General features: G+C 33.4%; 2 long non-coding RNA genes across 2 annotated transcripts; one reads left to right on the top strand and one right to left on the bottom strand.

The window, feature by feature from the left end:
- Positions 1-8325: 8325 nt before the first annotated feature.
- On the top strand, positions 8326-10174 carry LOC124442571. The gene is made up of 4 exons (XR_006947291.1): positions 8326-8498; positions 8681-9106; positions 9217-9358; positions 9981-10174. It is a non-coding gene; the product is annotated as an uncharacterized LOC124442571 (long non-coding RNA).
- On the bottom strand, positions 9703-21666 carry LOC124442573. Its single transcript, XR_006947293.1, has 9 exons — positions 21357-21666; positions 21036-21291; positions 15877-16052; positions 15261-15337; positions 14917-15077; positions 12968-13082; positions 12099-12298; positions 11593-11645; positions 9703-10136 (listed from the first exon to the last, which is right to left on the bottom strand). It is a non-coding gene; the product is annotated as an uncharacterized LOC124442573 (long non-coding RNA).
- Between the last annotated feature and the right edge of the window lie 310 nt (positions 21667-21976).

The following is a 21976-nucleotide window of genomic DNA, read 5'->3' as shown; positions in this document are numbered from 1 at the left end:
ATGAAGTTAGATAACTTGAAGGTGGAAGGATACGAAGAGCTTCTCAAAGATTTGACGAGTAATGTTACGCAGTCAGCGACTTAACTGCAGACATCGGTGAACCCAACTATATAAAAGAAGCAACAACTGGAGAACATGCGAATGAATGGAAGAACACGATGATCTCAGAATACAATTCGTTGAAAGATAATCATACTTGAGATTAAGTACCTTTATCAGAAAACAAGAACGTGATCGGGAGTAAATGGTTAACAAGGTGAAAAGAAAAGCTGATGGTTCAACTGAAGGATTTAAGACAAGATTAGTTGCTCAAGTTTATGCTCAATCATATGGAGTAGATTACGAAGATGTGTTTGCTCCAGTAGCAAGATATAATACCATCAGATCATTATTGGCTGTAGCAACCATGTGTGATTAGGAAATATATCAAACAGATATAAAAACTGCGTTTCTTCAAGGAGAGTTAGAGAAATAAATTTATTTACGGCAGGCTGATGGTTTTTTTGACAAAGATCATCCTGAATATGTTTGAAAGCTTAATAAAAGTATATATGGGTTGAAGCAAGCTGCAAGGTGCTGGAAGGCCTCTATCGATAAACATTTGCTTTCAAATGGGTACAAGAAAAGTTCAGCAGATCCTTGCGTATATGTCAAATCCGTAAAGTCCAAAAATGGCAAGATTAACTTTGTCATAATTGCAATTTATGTTGACGACATGCTCCATTTCTCCAATACTATTGAGATGTTGGAAAAAAAGTCAGTAATTGCAAATAGATTTCGTCTTGAAGATCTTGGTGAGATTCATTATGTGCTGGGGATGAGTGTAAAACGAAATCGACGATTGCGAACATTATCAATTAATCAGGAGAAATATCTACAAGGAGTACCGAAAAGATTCGACATGCAAAATTGTAAAGCAGTCTCAACACAACTTGAATTTGGAAAGAAGTATGAAATGTTAAGCGAAAGTAAGAATCCAGTTAATGTGAAACGATACCAAATGGCAATTGGATGCTTAAACTATGCTATATTGAAAAGTCAACCCGATTTAGCTGTTGCACTTGGAAATTTGCCAAAGTTTATGGCAAAACCAGGACTAGAGCATTGGAGAGGAGTTAAAAGGATCCTACGTTACGTTCAAGGTAAATTGGATTATGGTTTACACTTTACCACAGATAGCAGTGATCCAGTATTGTCAGGATATACAGATGCTGATTGGGGTGGAGATATAGTGACACGTCGATCTACTAAAGGGTACATATATCAAATTAATGGGAATACTGTGAGTTGGTGCAGCAAAAGACAGGGATGTGTTGCAAAATCAACAACAGAAGCTGAGTATGTATCTTTAAGTACAGCATGCCAAGAAGGAGTCTGGTTGAGAGAACTACTGGATAGTATCTCAATTACACAAATAGAGCCTACCATCATCTATGAAGACAACCAAAGGGCTATTGAGCTATCAAGAAATCCGAAATTCCACTCTCGGACAAAACATATAGATGTGGTATACCACTATGTGAGAGAGAAAGTTCACGAGAATATCATTTCTGTTAATTATTCTTCCAGTGAGAATATGCTAGCGGATATACCACATCGAAAAGGGACTTCGTAAAGATACTTTTCAGAATATCAGAGACATGTTAGGCGTTATCAAGATTAAAGAACAATGAACTTTTAACTGATTCAAGTATAATCATTTCTTAAAACGTGCCTAACACTTAAATTGTTTTGGAAAATCTAAAAAATGACAAGAAAACACAAAAAAATTTGTCTTACATTTACATCAACAAAACAGTACTACGTGTCTGTTTCTTACAAAAATGATGGGTGTGGCAAAGGCTTATTGGAGAGGAGAAAAAGGACCCCCAGAAGTTTGAGTGACAGTCGGGCATTTGAGCTTAACTCCATAAGGTCGTTTGCATAGGCAATTAATGAAAAACTAAAAAGACGTCTACTGAATTAGGTTATATGGAAGAGATGGAGCATGAAAGAAAAGGCTTAAGTAAACGGCGTTAGCTCACCTGCAATCTACGCACACTCCCATGCACACAGATTAAACTTAGCAATCAAAAAATCTTTCTCAGATGTTCAACCGTTGCAATTAAAGAATACAAAAAAAAAAACACAATAAGAGTAATCATGCAAATTTGTAGCAACTAATTGTTCCATATTTATCTAACATAAAATTTGCGAAATATAAAGATCTAGATAATAAACTTCATACTCTCTTTCGATGTAAATATTCCTTGTCCTATATTCACTATAATATTAATGGTTGTACGTTGACATACCATCGAAATTGACCAAACATCTTTAAGATCTTGTTGACGGTTTGTGGTTGACGATTTAGAATATAGTTAACAGAAGAATACTAAATTATATAAAACGTAACAAATTAATGAAAAAAGTAAAATGTTGTACACGTCTCGATAAAAGCCATGTTAGAAAAAGTAAAATTATTGCACATAATGACATGATTATATAACATTCTTTGACTGTCATTATTTTGACTCATCATGTCAATTTTGTAGCTTCTCCATACATATAATATTTAAAATAAACTTTTGGAATGTGTAGTTTATGTTAATGCGAGAAAGGTCGGTAATTTCCCATGGTAAAATGTCCAAAATAAATCACCGTTTGTTTAAAAATTTTATCAAAATTGACAAGCGTTGTCCTTAAAACACATGCGAATAGTACTGAGGTTATTCATATAAGTCATTTGTGACAGATTAAATAAAAACAAGCAATTACAGATAGAATTTAAAATCAACATACTTTCACAAATTCAGAAGCATTAAAGACGACACATCCAACTACATGATGACTTTGCTTCTGCTTGATAATAAAGAAATTGAAATGTTCAATTAACGCTTGAGTTTAATCACCTACTGTTTTTATTGTAAAATATTTAATTCTGTTCATACACAATAGAATATGAAATGCAAATTTTTTATTTTAGCTATGACTTAAGTAAACACAAAGAAGTATTGACTTGGAAGCTTTATGCCAATAAAACTTTCACAGTTTACTATTATTTATTTCAATCATTTAACATCCTGATATACATGCAAACTAACTTAAATAATCATAAAGGAAGACGGGGCAACCTGCCTTTTCCAAGTAAGATAGCTCAAAAATTAAAGATTTATAATTCAAGAAGCTAAGAAAATCGATAAACAGAGCTTCTCTGAAATTGTCACCTTTCCATATTTGAAACATGGTCAATGAAGTTTTGTCACTTTGTAAACTTTTGATCCTGTAGGTAAAAGTTGGGGGGCTGAAGATTTTAGGGGCAGTCTTTATTTAAAACGGGAATTTCAGAGTAATTAATCTCGAAGTCTCTAATTTTGAATAATTTTGTCACATCTCAGCAATCAGAGATACTTCAAAATTAATAGCGTTTGAACTTAACAGTTCATCATGGAAAGTGATATCATTTTGTGAACTTTTGACGCAAACAAATATTTTAAATAGTTTATCATACAACAAGTTGAACAATTATAGCACAGAAAAAAATCACGTGTACTATCACGAGAAAGAGTGAGCTTTTCACTCCAAGTAGGCGCAATTTCTGAAGACATACCTAGCAAAACGTTTTTATGTGATCGTCTGTGTTATGAATAAGATAAGTAAATAGATGACTATGTGAATGAGGAAAAAAATTCTTGATAAAAGCCATGTCAGATAAAATTAAAATTATTGCACATAATGATATGCATAACTGAAATTATGTGACGTGTCATAAATTTGATTCATCTTGTTTATTTTTTAGCCCTGCCGTTCCAATGATATTTGAAAAGATTTGAAATTAATAGTTGGTGATAATGCAAGAAAGGTCAGTATTTTGAACTGATAAATTATCCATTGTGTTATTGGGAAAATCCCACAAAAATCAAATATAACAAATTTCTGGACATAAGAACAAACAATGACACTATGTTAGGTAAACTTTATAATTAACAAACCTTTACAAATTCAGAAACATTAAAGACGACACATCCAACTACATGATGCTTTGCTTCTGCTTGATAATAAAGAAATTGAAATATTCAATAAGTGCTTGACTTTAATCACCTGCTGTTTTTATTGTAAAATATTGAATTCAGTTCACACCCAATAGAATATGAAATGCAAATATATTTTTTAGCTATGACTGAAGTAAACACAAAGAATTTTTGACTTGGAAGCTTTATGCCAATAAACCTTTCACAATTTACTATTATTTATTTCAATTATTGAACATCCTGGCTTACATGCAAATTAACTGATATAATCATAAAGGAAAACGGGGCAGCCATCCTTTTAAAAGTAAGATAGCTCAAAAATTAAAGATTTATAATTTAGGAAGATAAGAAAATCGATAAACAGAGCCTCTCTGAAATTTTCAGCGTTCCAATTTTAAAACGTGGTCAATGAAGTTTTATCATTTTGTAAACTTTTGATCCGGACAAACAAGTAATTTGAGCAGGGGCGTAAGAAGCAAGTAAAAGTTTGGGGGGCTCAAGTTTTTAGAGGCGGTCTTTATTTAAAAAGGGAATTTCAGAGTAATTAATTTCGAAGTCTCTAATTTTGAATGATTTTGTCACATCTCAGCAATCAGAGATACGTCAAAATTGATAGCTTTTGGACTTGACAGTTCATCATGGAAAGTTTTATCGTTTTGTGAACTTTTGACGCAATCAAATGTTTTAAATAGTCTATCTTACAACAAGTTTAACAATTATAGAGCAGAAGAAAATCACGTGTACTATCACGTGAAAAAGTGAGCTTTTCACTCCAAGTAGGCGCAATTTCTAAAGACATACCTCGCAAAACGTTTTTATGTCATCATCTGTGTTAGGAATAAGATAAATAGATAGATGACTATATGAAAGAGGAAAAAAATTCTTCTTGATAAAAGCCATGTTAGATAAAATTAAAATCATTCCGCATTTACGATATGAATAACTGAAATTCTGTGACGTGTCATTATTATGACACATCCTGTTGATTTTTTAGACCAGTTGTATGTATAATATTTGAAATGAACGATTGGAATATTTGATTAAATACATCGTATTGCTAGCGATGATGCTGGAAAGTTCAGTGTTTTCCAAAGTTAGATTATCTAAAATTTATTTGTGATTGTTTAAAAAATCCCATCAAAATCAACAAATGTTATTCATGACAAAAATGCCTTTCAACAAAGACACAGAAAGGACACAAAGAAAGTGATCATGCAAATCTGTAGCAACTAATTGTTCCATAGTTATCTAAGGCGAAATTGGCGAAATATAGAGATCTAAAAAATAAACTTCATTCTCTCTTTCGATGTAAATATTCTGCTCCTATATTCACCATAATGATAATGGTTGTACGTTGATATGCCATTTAAATTAACCAACCATCTTTAAGATCTTATTGACTGTTTTTGGTTGACGATTCAGAATATGTTTAACAGAAGATTTGTAAAGTGTATAAGACGTAGCAAATTAATGAAAGAAGTAAAATGTTGTACACGTCTTGATAAAAGCCATGTTACAACAAAGTAAACTTACTGCACATAATGACATGCATATCTAACTTTTTTCACGTGTCATTATTTTAAATCATCTTGTCAATTTGTAGCTTCTCCATACAAATAATATCTAAAATAAACTTTTGGAATGTGTAGTTTATGTTAATGTGAGAAAGGTCAGTACTTTCCAATGGTAAAATGTCCAAAATAAATTACCGTTTGATTAAAAATTTCATCAAAATTGACAAGTCTTGTCCTTAAAACACATGCGTATAGTACTGTAATTATTTATATAAGTCATTTGTGACAGATTACATAAAAACAAACAATTACAGGTAGAATTTAAAATCAACATACCTTCACAAATTCAGAAACCTTAAAGACGACACAACCAACTACATGATGTGCTTGCTTCAGCTTAATAATAAAGAAATTGGAATGTTCACTAAATGTTCAATTTTAATCACCTGCTGTTTTTATTGCAAAATATTGAATTCCGTTCATACCCAATTAAATATGAAATGCAAATTTTTTATTTTAGCTACGACTGAAGTAAACACAAAGATGTTTTGACTTGGAAGCTTTATGCCAATAAACCTTTCACAGTTTACTATAATTTATTTCAATTATTGAACATCCTGACTTACATGCAAACTAGCTGAAATAATCATAAAAGAAGAGGGGCAGCCAGCCTTTTACAAGTAAGATAGCTCAAAAATTAAAGATTTATAATTCAAGAAGCTAAGAAAATCGATAAATAGAGCTTCTCTAAATTTGTCAACTTTCCAACTTTGAAACATGGTCAAGGAAGTTTTGTCGTTTAGTAAACTTTTGATCCGTAGGTAAAAGTTGGTGGGGCTGAAGATTTAGGGGCAGTCTTTATTTAAAAAGGGAATTTCAGAGTAATTAATCTCGAAGTCTCTAATTTTGAATAATTTTGTCACATCTCAGTAATCAGAGATACTTAAAAATTGAGAGCGTTTGGACTTGACAGTTCATGATGGAAAGTTTTATCATTTTATGAACTTTTGACGCAAACAAATGTTTTAAATAGTCTATCTTACAACAAGTTTAACAATTATAGACAAGAAAAAAATCACGTGTACTATCACGTGAAGAAACGAGCTATTCACTCCAAGTAGGCGAAATTTCTAAAGACATACCTAGCAAAACGTTTTTATGTCATCATCACTGTTAGGAATAGGATAAATAGATAGATGACTATATGAATGAGGAAAAAAATTCTTCTTTATGAAAGCCATGTTAGATAAAATTAAAATTATTGCACATAATGTATGCATAACTGAAATTCTGTGACGTGTCATAATTTTGATTCATCTTGTTGATTTTTTAGCCCTACCGTACCAATGATATTTGAAAAGACTAATGAAATTAATTGTTGGTGATAATGGAAGAAAGGTCAGTATTTTGAAATGATAAATAATCCAATGTGTTATTGGGAAAATCCAATGATTGTGCTAAGGCGAGGAACGAACTGCCTTATCGATCTCTTAATTTGGAAGATCCACCATGATGTGACGTCATTTCTCACCGGTCTGCGAAACATAAGTACAAAATTCATGTCAAGATGAAATTAAACAATCGAGAAAGCCTGGCGAGAAGAAATATTTACTTGATTATATTGTCCCAGAGACAAGCAAAGGTTATCTACAGTCAAATAAATTAGCAACGAAGAAAGTCATGTGAAAAAAATCCTATTACTGATTATTCATTGAACAGTATAGAGTATGTTTGATGTACACAATAATTGGTTGTAAGTACATTTTACTTACATAGTTTACTCACTTGCATGATTAGTAATAGCTAACTTATAACCATGAGAAATAATCTTTTTCTACTGTTTCATAGATCTACCTTCTAAAGTTCTAATATGAATTAACTATTATACCATTTCAGTTGGTTTAAAGAATGCTATCATCCATAGACATGTGACATACATTCAAAGCACAAGCTTACCATAAAGTTTTGCGACAATTACTGTGTCATGTTAACAAGTTGTAAGCACATTTCATGTCATGTCATATTGATAAATTACTTGTGTTAATAAGTGTCATGTCAGCACAAGATGTGCATCAATGAAATTATTTATTCGTATCTTCCGTAAAATGGCATGTACAACCACAAATACAACCATCTGACTGGTGCAGCTTAAGAAAGGAATTTTAGGGCTTTCATTTAGTACATTTTTCAAAGTTCATGTATGAGAACAATATTTCTTAATGTATTCATGTTTTTTAGGAGTTTGCAACATCAAAAGTTGAAAGCAAGGCAATCGATCAAAAGGGCTCAGTCACTCAGTACTATGCTCAGTACTTTAGTAAATATCTATCAGAGAAGTCGGGCTGAGAGAATGGTACTTAGACTAATTCTAGGCTAACTTTGTTAATCCAAGAACACATACAGTACTGGTTATTATTAATCGGGGTATTATTTTTTGGGTACACTTGCAATATGTATCAATTCAGGAAGAAATTCAGACGCTCAAATGAATTCTTTTACAATAACGTGGAGAGGAAAGGAAAGACACACAAAAAGATGATGCGCTATGAATTTTTAAGTGTTCTTTTTATTGTTTCTAGTTGCAAAAATTCATATTAATTTATATTTATTACCACAGTTATATTAACAAAAGTATGTGTACAAATTTATGCCCACAATGTTGTGTAAGGAAAAACAATTATTCTGAAGACATTTTCCAGTTTCAAGACTGGATTCTCTATATCCTTTAATCACAATGTCATATATGTTAATAGAATAGCAGTGCGTCATATGATTCTCAATTTTTTGCGCAAGAAAATGAATTTGGGGATTTGATAAGTTTACATATGTTGTAAAACTATGTAGATATACGCTATGTAAAACTATGTACAAATATGCTATGTTCATGGTTTTTTTCATTTACATGTAAAATGAACAAAGTGAAGATATTGCTGACAATTATGACAAGCACCAAGAGTTAACCACCAAAACACAGGTTTGTAATGTACATATTGATCTTGTTTCTCATGAAAAGTCATTGGAAATGGCTATATGTATGACTGCTTTCACTAGAAAAATCTGAAACATTTCGAAGCAATTTAAAGAAGGCATACATTATTTCAACATTTATTAAGAGTCTGTACACATTTTAAATTAAATAATGGTCTTGATTTGTAGGACTCTGAAGATATCTTTACCAAGCAATCTATCTCTATTTTTACAGAGGAATCCAAACAACCATGTCAACGTACTCAAGGAGTTCTCACTTATACAGTTATACTTTATACTGTTTACCACTAGTCATGTTTTTAATGTGTTATAAATTGACAATATGCTTGATGATTGCTTATGCATGAAACACTGTGTAGCAAAACTTTCTTAACATCTGGTAGAGATGTGCTCAACAAACATAAAAATATATTACCATAGATATTTTTGAAACTGTGAACATGAATAATTACTATATACTTGCTCTTTCAGAGTCATTTGTCACCCACTGGCCCCTATAATTGGTTATTGTTACAGTTTGACTTTGCATCAAATGTATTACGTCAACAATCCTTTGTTGTTCATGATTAAAATGCAAACAAAAGAACAATTATGGTGATGTCAAATTTTATTTCCATAATTTCAATGTTGGGTATACACCCAACTAAATAATGTTACTCAATACTCTTTTTTTGATGCTAATATCTGCATGTATTTTTTTTCAGGATAATTCATTTGTATTTTTACATCGATATCCCAACCTATTGCTCGATGGCTACAGTTGGATATTAGGCTGCTCATTTGATGCAAGTAGAAAGAAATTTGTTGAAGCCTTGCCTAACAATATACAATTAGATCCTCAAAAAGGTATGTAAAATAGATGTTACTGAATTCTTAATATAAATATCAAAGCCCAGCAAAGTGCTTTTAAAAGAGCCATTTAATGCATAAAAAGAAAAGGCCAAGCAACATTTTTGTACTTGTTAGCAATTGGAACATGTTAGCAATGAAAAAATGTCTTGTTGTGTATGATAGAAAATTTGGTATTGAAGGCAAAGATTTTATTGAAAAAAGTAAGAGTTGTTGTGTTACTCTTTCAGGATATAAGGTGTCTGAACAGCTTCGCCAAATTTTGACTTACACTTTCATACTATTTGTTTTAAGACCCTTGTCTTGTGAGAACTTGTTACATATTAATTTGACATTGCATGTAGTGAATGTCTCAAATTTGTATTTGGCTTATTTTTCAATCTAAGGTTCTTCATGTGGTATGGGAGGAAATGTCTTCATCCTTAAATATCAGTTTATTGTACATTTCAAACCCTTGTGAAGTCATCTTTCTGCGTTTTTACAAGATCCTTGGTCGACATTGTTCTTATTACATATGGGCATTAACCAGCACAGCTTTACAAGCAAAAATAATGTTAAAACTTGTGAATGATTATTTACACGTTATATTTATCTCATCCAATTTCTTTTATGATTGCAGAATCCACATCAACGATGCAGTCTGTTTTCAGTGATCATTCCTACCATGAGATACAACCTACCATTAGTGCAGTGTGCAGGGAAGTGCAATGGATTGCAGTAAAACCAGTGAATAGTCAATGGGGGGTTTGTTATATGTAAGTAGTCCATAGATGATCTGCAAAAAAATAGCAAAAGTACTTTATTGGTCTTCAAGATAGTCCATAAGTCTTCTACATAGGTATGACCTTTAGAAGATCAAAATCATTACTCTGGGGGGTGGGGGAGGCTCGTATTCATATATGCATGATATTCAAATTCATGTATGTTGCAATGAAACCCATTGTTTTCTGCGAATTATTCATATTTGAATATGAGTTACCCTTCCTCATTTCGTAAAAGCAATATTACTAATGCGCATTTAATATACACGACAAGTTTTTTTAAAATAGACATGTTTCGACATCTCATGATGCCATCTTCGGTATGAGTGAAATAATAAGTGATACAGGGTTTATATAAAAGTAATATGGTACATAAATTACAACAATAAAAGGAAATAAGATAAATTAATGGGGAGCGTCCGAGCGTAGTATAAACTAAATATTATAGTGAATTTAAAAACTTGAACGTGAAGCCAAACTAAAACGACTGTTAAGGAAGCTTCTAAAGAAAGACTCGATTAACAACAAAGTTTATAATAGAAACTTCCCTAGAGGTTCTCAACCCTCACGCTTCTATGGCTTACCGAAACTTCACAAGAAACGAGAACCAGAACAATCGCCTCCACTAGGATCGATAGTTTCATCAATTAACTCGTACAACTACAATCACTCATACCAGATGACCACTCCACTAAAGATTCTTTCACTTTCCTCCATGACTTCTCATCTTTCAACTCATCAACTTCTTGTCATGAATTCTTCATCTCCTACGACGTTGAAAGCCTATTTACTAACATACCACTTACTGAAACCATCAACCTAGCAATTGACCTAATATTCACTCACAACCCCAGGTTCCGTATAAACAGGACAGACCTCACACAACTGTTTTTAATAGCAACAGCACAGACGCATTTTTATTTTATGGACAATTTTATGACCAGACGGACGGTGTTGCTATGGGCTCTCCCTTAGCACCCATACTTGCTAACATTTTCATGGGCTCACATGAACGACACTGGCTAAACTACAACGACACTAAACCACTCTTTTACCGCAGATACGTTGACGATATTTTGTGTGTTTTTACTAACGAAACTGAGGCCATGATGTTTTATAATTACATCGACACACAGCACCCAAACATTACATTTTCATTTGAAACTGAACAACAATTTGAGTAAATTGCCATTTCTTGACATTTTACTAACAAAATCCCATGACAGCGGTACAACATCTACATATCACAAACCAACATACACAGGACTTCTGACGAACTATTTTCACACCGCTTTCATACAAAACCGGACTTATACGCACACTAATTGACAGAGCATACAAACTTAACAATACGAACAATGGCTTTCAACGAAACATCACATCCACTCTTTTACGAAACTCTTTCCCAGTACACTTTATTAACTTCATTCAAGTCATTAACTACACAGAGAAAACCCATGTCATCCAAACCTTTGATTGTAACTATTTCATCATCTTCGTTATCCAGTTTTATTTTAGACTCCCTAAAGTGGAATGAAAAAGCAAAATTAGTTACGTAATCACGACCTCGTTGCTTTTCTTCTTCTGATTAAAGATACGCCAGCTAAAGATCCTACAAAGTTGATTTCAAATTTTCAACTTCTAAAGAGCAAAGCGACTAAGCCATAGTCTTTGGCGATAATCAGTAGCGTAGCCAGCTTACAGATATAATCGTACTTTGTAAATTATTGAACCTTATCATTAATCATTTCTTCATTTGTTCATATAATCAGTGAAACTACCTAACAATTTTTCCATATCTGGAGCAAAAGGTTCGGTTTACTACGCTACTGTTGTTGATGCTGAGAGGGGTCATAAAAAACGGGAGAATCGTTTTGGTGAGAAACTGCAATTTTTGTAGCTTAGCTCGGCAAAAAAATTTTCATTCTTTACAAAGTTCAGCTGTTTTTTGTCGTCAGAGAAAATCATAAACTGACCTGTGTAGCCAGCGTGAGTAGTATTTTTGAAGAAACATTTCGGGTCCATTGAGCTGAAAGTCTTCTACGAGTTCTTCCATTTTGTTAAGAATTCTAGCAAGAAGCTCTTCTTTGCTGATTTTTTTTCGATAACTTGTGTTGCTAGATGATTTCGTTAATACAAGTTGTTGGCTGATGGTTGTCAATATTTATTCCAATCCCTAAAATTGAAAAGTTTCAAAAGATTAAATCGTTGGGGGTGCAGGCAACTGTTCAATAGCCAGCAAACAAGTTTGGTGGTGCCAAGTAAATTATTTTGATGTTCACTCAATGTAAAAATAATGGATTTCTAAATAATGCAAATGATCTCATATTTACAACTGTTCAGACCATTAACGGTACGTTGTATGCAAAGGATCGCGACTAGAACAAGTTAGCATTATACAGAAAATGAGCTTCACAACACGTAAAATGGTTTGGTATGAAAAAAGGTTTTTATGAGTCTTGGAAAGAATTGTGAATAAAAAACGTCCCTAGCATTTGAAAAAAACACTTTTTTAGAGAACGATGAAATATCACAATTTCTTTCCATGATTAGCCTGCAGTCATAACTCGTTCAAACCGATGTCATGCTTTCAATTTTACGTTCACTCTCAGTTTAGAAACTGCTGATGAGGAAAAACTCATAAATTGTTGCAAAATGTAACTCATTTTGAACATCACATAAAACAACACGTGTTCAACGTACAGAATGAAAGACAAAACCTTTTAAACTTTAAAGTCACCTTTAAGACAGGGGTTTTCTTTTAGTTGAGACAAGAATATATTGTGTGTTATATATACACTTTAACATCGGACACAAAAAAAAAACTAACAAAACGTTAAAATACCTATGACAGCCCAAAGACATCTTCCTTGAATAATAGAGTTGACCAGAGCACCACCAATTTTTGTTTTATTTCAAAAATAGATGTCATTGGGCCATTTGATTCGGAGATTTAAATCCTAAGAACACGATTGAAATTATGATGCCGTCTTTAGTTCCTTATGGACAAGTTTCATATATTTGAAAGTATGATGCTGTCTTTAGTTCCTTATGGACAAGTTTCATATATTTGCGCTGGGTCCATCTATATTTCAGTAATAAATCTTCCTTTATCAAACTTAAATCTCTGAATTTGAATATTCCAGTCAGGTCTCTTTGTCGAGAATGATTTGATACCGAAACTTTAGTCCTTATACGTATACTCCAGTTTAGTATTTTCATCCGGAGTATCTTGTTGTTAAAACTCGACTCTTCAAATACTCCAGTTTAGTATTTTCATCAGGAGTATCTTGTTGTTGAAACTCGACTCTTCAAATATTCCAGTTTAGTATTTTCATCAGAAGTATCTTGTTGTTGAAACTCGACTCTTCAAATACTCCAGTTTAGTATTTTCATCAGGAGTATCTTGTTGTTAAAACTCGACTCTTCAAATACTCCAGTTTAGTATTTTCATCAGAAGTATCTTGTTGTTGAAACTCGACTCTTCAAATACTCCAGTTTAGTATTTTCATCAGGAGTATCTTGTTGTTGAAACTCGACTCTTCAAATACTCCAGTTTAGTATCTTTATTAGGAGTATCTTGTTGTTGAAACTCGACTCTTCAAATACTCCAGTTTAGTATCTTTATTAGGAGTATCTTGTTGTTGAAACTCGACTCTTCAAATACTCCAGTTTATCAAATACTCCAGTTTATACTTCCTTTATCAAACTTAAATCTATGAATTTGAATATTCCAGTCAGGTCTCTTTGCCGAGAATGATTTGATACAGAAACTTTAGTCCTTATACGTATGCTCCAGTCTAGTATCTTCATCAGGAGTATCTTCTTGTTGAAACTCGACTCTTCAAATACTCCAGTTTAGTATTTTCATCCGGAGTATCTTGTTGTTAAAACTCGACTCTTCAAATACTCCAGTTTAGTATTTTCATCAGGAGTATCTTGTTGTTGAAACTCGACTCTTCAAATATTCCAGTTTAGTATTTTCATCCGGAGTATCTTGTTGTTGAAACTCGACTCTTCAAATACTCCAGTTTAGTATTTTCATCAGGAGTATCTTGTTGTTAAAACTCGACTCTTCAAATACTCCAGTTTAGTATTTTCATCAGAAGTATCTTGTTGTTGAAACTCGACTCTTCAAATACTCCAGTTTAGTATTTTCATCAGGAGTATCTTGTTGTTGAAACTCGACTCTTCAAATACTCCAGTTTAGTATTTTCATCAGAAGTATCTTGTTGTTGAAACTCGACTCTTCAAATACTCCAGTTTAGTATCTTTATTAGGAGTATCTTGTTGTTGAAACTCGACTCTTCAAATACTCCAGTTTATCAAATACTCCAGTTTATACTTCCTTTATCAAACTTAAATCCATGAATTTGAATATTCCAGTCAGGTCTCTTTGCCGAGAATGATTTGATACAGAAACTTTAGTCCTTATACGTATGCTCCAGTCTAGTATCTTCATCAGGAGTATCTTCTTGTTGAAACTCGACTCTTCAAATACTCCAGTTTAGTATCTTTATTAGGAGTATCTTCTTGTTGAAACTCGACTCTTCAAATACTCCAGTTTAGTATCTTCATCAGGAGTATCTTCTTGTTGAAACTCGACTCTTCAAATACTCAAGTTTACTATCTTCATTAGGAATGATCTGATGTTGAAACTTACATTCGTATTTAGCTACTCGTCTTTTTTAGGAAAGATTTGATGTTGAGTTTTTAATTTAAATCCTCTAGCAGATCCTTATTTCCATGCATTTAGTTCAAACATATCAGATGAAAAACACAAAAATAAATCACCTGATATCCAGATATGTCCCTCACAGCATCAACAATGGCTAGGGCTGCGATATGTTGTACAAATGGAAGACGTTGACCAAGATTAGAATTAAGTTCAATTTCCAAAGGAAATGAAAATGAAAGACAACCATCCGGAGATAGCCAAGCGTTTCCTCCACGACCTACAGAAAAACATCATTCCCACTAAACAAAAAAACATCATTCCCACTAAACATTTATTTCCCACAGAACAGCAATAAATGGTGGATAGGTTTTGAGAGATACAAAAAAATGTAAGTAAAAAGGAAACTAATGAGATGTTGCAATGATACAAAAAATAAAATATCAAAATACATATTACAAACCTTTTCCAACTGTCTGTTGTCTTGCAATAACAACAACTCCAAGACCACGAGGTGATTCTTTCAGTAATCTCAGAATTCTGAAATAAATTTATGCAAGTACGTTGTTGTACGTATATTTTGAACTTAACTTATTTCGAAAATAACCGAAAACGAGCTTCCAAAACAGACAACGTAGGGCCTTTGTAAAAAACATGCTTTCTTTCGGCTTCAGGAACGTTCAAAAGAATTTCCATTCTTTTTCGATGCGTATTGGTGTATGTATGTACATTTGATCATCCACAGTTCTTGTTGTTGTAGAAAGTCTCGTAAAAAGTTTTCTATGGTATTTGTCCAGGAAGAAAGTAATCACTACAGTTGTACGAGATAAAATATCTTCAAACACGAAGGAAGAAACAAAGTCATTGCACCTTTTTAATAAGTACAACGAAGTTTCTTTTCTGGGAAAAAAATCTTTTTGCGGGAAAAATGGTTAAATAAACAAACATGTAATATTTTTAGAAAGATATCATGTTAAAACTATGTATGATCTGAAAATTCCCTCAAACTAACTGCAGTATCAAAGGGAAAACTCAGACTGGAGCAATACTAAGACCACGAATTTAGCTTGTTACCTTACCCATTCACGATGGTTTGTGTGGATGTGATGACGTCAGTATATATCATCACGTGACCCAAATGTTTCGTTTTCAATAATTCTTTGTATTGAGAAAATTTGGCAGTACTGTAACGTTCAGGGAATGGGTTTTGTTATAACTGGAAAATTGTCAACAGAGGCGATGTCATCTTGGTCATCTGTGAATAAAACAGTCATACCGTTACCATGGAAACAATTGTCTGTTATAGGGTCTTACATACAATGCAGAAAGAGGTCTTTGTTCTATGTGTTAAAATGAAGGAAGGTCAGAACGAGCTCAATAGCAATACGATCAAAATCATTCTTTCCACCAAACATAAAGCAATGCTACATGAAGACCTACATACCAAGGTTGATGGAAGATTGATATTTGAAGGGTAACTTTGTTTTAAAATAGACATGTTTCGACATCTCATGATGCCATCTTCAGTATGAGTGAAATAATAAGTGATAAAGGGTTTATATAAAAGTAATATGATACATAAATTACAACAATAAAAAGGAAATAAGATAAATTAATGGGGAGTGTCCAAGCGTATTATAAACTACATATTGTATTGAATTTAAAAACTTGAACATTGAGGTCAGGGTTAGTTTTGTTAATGTGGAGTGCTTCTTTGATTTTAAGGGTGAATGAGGTGTCGGCAGTGTCGATGATTTTGAAGCAAGAGGGTGAATAGTTGGTTTTACATGAGTGAGATTTAAGAAGGTGTTGGTAGATATGATAATTTTGTCTGTTGTGGTATGTTCTCTGATTCTGGTGGATAAAGGGCGTGAAGTTTCGCCAATGTATCGGGAATTACATCCCGCGCAATTGAATTCATATACCACCATAGATTTAATTGAATCAGGGATTGGGTCTTTGAATGAGAAAAGATTTTTGATTTTGAATGATGTGAAAATTAGTCGAATATCAATATCTGTACAGAAGCGTTTCATAATGTTTGTAAGTCTGCGCTGTGTGTGTCGTGAGTAATGTCCGATATATGGTAGTTTGAAGTATGGAGTTGTTATTGTGACCAGGGATATACCGGGCGGAAAGCGAAGTTTAAATATAAATATCAAAGCCCAGCAAAGTGCTTTTAAAAGAGCCATTTAATGCATAGAAAGAAATATATATTTAAAAGTGTAACGTATCGTCTTGTCTCTCAAGACATCAATATTGTCTGATGATGTCTTGAGAGTCAAGACGAAACGTTACACTTTTAAATAAATATTTCTTTCTATGCATTAAATGCCTCTTTTAAGAGTTGTTATTTTGGAATTTTCATTTGTGTTGGTCGTGATCGTCGTGTCAGGAGTTTTGGTGTCTACTTTGAGGTTGTTGCTTTGTTTGTTGTCGAGATATCGTTTTACGGTTCTGTTAAAGTGCACATACAACTATTTTTAGTTTTATATTCACAAATAGATATTGTATAAATAATACAAATGCCATTTACAAAATTTGAATAACTTTTTTCGTTTTTGAGTTATCTTTCGGCAAAGATGCGAATAAAACCTGAATTTCAACGTTTTGTAAAAAATGTCGAGCGCTCAAATCCGTGGCATGGGACTTATTTGTGACGTCATTTAAGGAACATAGACTGACTGCCAAAACACACACACAGTTTATACATGTAAACAAACGCAAAAATGCCAGATCGATGTGTAGTTTTTGGTTGTTCTAACGTAGCCAGTTCGGAGAAAGGCATTTCACTTCATCGCATACCATTTTTTAACGACGAAAGAAGCGAAGCTAAGCGTAAGAGAAAGCGTTGGGTCAACTTTTTGAAAGCTACTCGCGTTAAGTGGGTCCCCACAAAGAATTCCGCAGTTTGCTCGGAACACAAGATTCGTTTTCTCGGCAATTCGGCTCGCTTTCTGAATCAGAAAGTAATTTTGCACTTTGAATCATACGAGACGAATTCGGAATCGCTGCTTACCCGAGCATTTAACCTCGAAAAGATGACAATGAACTTACAACAAGAGATCGCAGAATGGTGAGTACGTTAATAATTATACATATGCATATTTACATTTTACCTGGAATCTGTGTGTGAGTATATTTCAAAAATATATGCCATTTTAGATGTCTGATTATAAAAGAGAGTTTGAATCGGAAAATATTCCCAGTACAAGTAGCGAACCTCAAGAGCAAACAGAAGAAACAACTTATGATGAGCCTATATTATCAGAATGATAAGCTACTCTTTTCCTGGAATGTTCTGCAGGTATTCTATGAAACATGTGTGATGAAACACCTATGTATCATTACAGTTTTTATTCACTTGTGCCAATTTAAACTCTTTCAAGAAATTGAATGCAATTTTATATTTCATGAAGGCATATCCTTGTTGTAACTCACTTCGAAAGCAATTTGGACTAATGGAGTTCCCCAGGTTAAAAAGCATTATCCAAAATTTATAAATGGTGAAGCTGTTGTAAGAAATGTAAACGTTGCTCAGTATTTTGGTAAGGTTATTTAATATATTTCTCCTACTGCCTGATTTCATGTGTTAAATGCCATAACAATCAAAGTCTTAATAAGAAATGATTACTATAAAATAAAATTTTGAATAATTTCCACATTGCTCCTCCAGGGTATGTTGAAGATATACAGTGACACGCAAAAGTATTCAATACACTGGATAATTGTTAATATCTCACGTTCTAATCATTATTTTTCGATGAAAATTGCATGAAATATTCATGTTAGTGTAAGAAAAAAAATCTCTGAAGGCTATTGAAAAGCAATCAGTATTTTATTGTTTATTCAAAAAAACATCAAAATAAGTAACGCAAAAGTATTCAACACATCAATTTAGTATTTAGTTGCAAATCCTTTATTCTGTTTTACAGCAAGAAGTCTCTTAGCATAGTTCTCAGAGAACTTCTTGCATGTCTCAGGCGTTATTCGATTCCATTCTTCGAAGCAGAAAGTTTTCAAATCGTCCATATTTTTAGGATTCTGCTTGTGGACATTGATTTTGAGAATCCTCCACAAATTTTCGATTGGGTTTAGGTCAGGCGATTGGCTGGGCCATTTCATCACATCAATTTTGTTATCCGTAAACCATTTTTTCATTAGCTTCGAGGTGTGCTTTGGGTCATTGTCTTGTTGAAACACAAAACCACTTTCAAACTGGAAGGAATCAACTGATTTCTTAAGTTTTTCCGTCAAAATATCGCGATGCATAAGGGCATTCATCCTTCCTTCTATGATCTTCAACTCTCCGACTCCATTCGAACAAAAACAAGCCCAAATCACTATACTACCCCACCGAATTTAACTGTTGGGATAGTGTTTTTTGGAGCATGAGATTCTCCGCTTTTTCTCCAAACCTTGTTAGCACCATTATAACCAAAAAGTTCTATATTTGTCTCATCTGACCATACAACAGTGTCCCAATACGTATCTGGCTTCACTAGATAGTCGTCGGCAAACTTCAATCGATCGACAACATGTTTCTTCTTCAGAAGAGGCATTTTTCTGGGGGACCTGGAGTGAATACCGGCTCGATAAATAGTCCGACTGATGTTATCTTTGCTAACATTTACTTCAGCACCTTTTAACTGCTCTTTTATCTCTGAACGGGTTACAAATGGGTTCTGCTTCACTTTTCGAATGACCAACCTTTCACTTGCACCAGTAATCTTTCTTGGACGGCCTGTTCTGGGACCATTTAAAACAGAGTCACACTTCCTCCACTTTCTGATGATGCATCCCACTGTGTTTACATTCACATTTAAAGCCTGTGATATCTTCCTGTACCCATTCCCTTTTTGGTACAGTTCTACGATACGTTCACGCATGTCGTTACACAATTCCTTTGCTTTAACCATGGTTAAATAGTAAGCACTAAGGGAAACTGAGTTCACGAATGGTTACAGTGGTATCACCGGCCATACTGACTTCAAAATAACGACGAGGACGCTGGTGATTGGTCTAATATTGTCATATTTATATGGAAATGAACCATGATGAGATGTTCGCAATAAAAGACTATAGTAATATGTTAACAACATTATGATAACATAATGTATTGAATACTTTTGCGTTACTTATTTTGGTGTTTTTTTGAATAAACAATACAATAATGATTGCTTTTCAATATCCTTCAGAGATTCTTTTTCTTACACTAACATGAATATTTCATGCACTTTGCATCAAAAAATAATGATTAGAACGTGAGATATTAACAATTATCCAGTGTATTGAATACTTTTGCGTGTCACTGTATATCAAGTGTTGTGCTCTGCACTCATTGATGAGGAAACATTATGAAAAGCCAAAGGTGATCTTTTACGAATGACTCCATTGCCAATGAATTCCATGTTGGACAAGCAATCAAAAAGTGAAGCTATCTCAAAAAAAGCAAGAAGACAAACCATGCCAGCTGTACATTTCCCCCCAACTAAGCCAGGTTTAACAAAAAGGCATTACTTGCTTTGAGTTAATTTGAATCTTATTTTTGGAACTGACTCACTTTATTATTTGATACAGCTGAAGTATCTCCTGCCCAAGAAAAAATCACTGATCAGAGAAATGAGAGGGCAGCACCTCAATGCATTGTGTGCAAGAATTGGATGAAAGGCCATAAAAATATAATTAACTGCCCAAAAAACCAAATGTATCCACTTTTTAGGAGCTGGTGGTATGAGCCCAGTTAGTTGGGATTCAGTGAAGTGTGAAATGACTGCATGGAAAGAATAAAAAGAAAAGGAATTGTAATTTTGTACGTTTTGTACAACAAGAATAAGTGTGAATCGAAGATGCAATACATCAAGAGTGGCTAATATCATTCCACACTTCACTGAATCTCTACTAGCTGGGCTCATGCACACAACAACTAAAATAATATATAATGTTATGTTATTTTACAAATTGTCCTCTTCATACCCTGCAAAGTGTTCATTTTTTTTTAAATTAAAAGTTGTTCAAATAACATGGTAAGCACAAGCTGAAAGTAGAATTCTTTCGTCTCGAAGAATGCCATGTACCATTCTTTTAAATTGCCTATATGCAACAACTCGAAAAAACCTGTAAAGGCATAATTCACAAGGTCCATTAAAAGAGGTAGGAGTCCATAAAATACAAATTTTGCAAGTGTGCATTCATAGATAACCCAGACAGAAGCATTTAACTATTAATTGTAACAAACCTTTGCTCCAAGAATCCTTTACAATATCTAACTCCATCTCATCTTTGGTAAAGATTGGCAGCTAAATTTAATGCCCATCGATTGAGGCAAATGGCATCAAATCCTGGATGCTCTGTGATGCATTTTGGCTTCCTTCCTAATTCGTATACCACCATATGATCTTGCATTTCAATAAATGCAATTGATAATTTCGTGGCAACATCTGCATTCTTTTAGATTAACCAAGTGAGGAACACGGCACTTACCACAATTGCACCTAAGAAAGTTCTCTGTCAAAAGCTTCGGCAACAATAAATGAACAAATTTTCCAACTTTTCTTACCAAGAATCAAGAGGAACTTCATTTGCGTTCGAGCTCTTCTGTTTGGCGTCTTTGTTCTTCAGTCTCTCTATTATAGTTTTCTAACCATTCATCATCAGCAAGTGGTTCGTTTTCATACGCTGCAGCTTGGCCGTACTCAAAATCGCCATCGGTGTTTCGGAGCGCATTTGACGACGATTGATCTTCGTCTTCTAAATCGAATTACCGACTATTCAATTCAATATTTTCCGCTGTTGTTGCTTTACTCGACTCAGAATCGGATGTCGACATGTTTCGTTCAATTTTTATATTAATTTCAAAGCAATATATAGAGAATTGTTATTTCACACTGTGTTGTTTTGTATGTAGCGCATTCATACGTTCCTTAAATGACGTCACAAACCTCTCGTCTTTAGTCCCCTCAGAGGCGCGGAAATTTTTCAAAAGCTAGCTTATTCAAACCGCCAAAAAACTGTGTTTTTATTTTTTTTACGAAATTTTTTTCGAAATCATATTTTCCACAGTCTAAACTTTAAAAGTTCAACGAATTCGGGAAGGCTGTATGTGCACTTTAAAACACTTCAACCTTATGGTAATAGTTTTGATATGATGAAAAACTTAATAACAGTTAAAACAAGAAA

This window comes from Xenia sp. Carnegie-2017, unplaced genomic scaffold (genome assembly GCF_021976095.1).
Source record: "Xenia sp. Carnegie-2017 unplaced genomic scaffold, XeniaSp_v1 HiC_scaffold_20, whole genome shotgun sequence".
In the NCBI taxonomy this organism is placed as follows: Eukaryota; Metazoa; Cnidaria; class Anthozoa; order Malacalcyonacea; family Xeniidae; genus Xenia; species Xenia sp. Carnegie-2017.
This window is presented reverse-complemented; position numbering and strand designations above follow the sequence as displayed.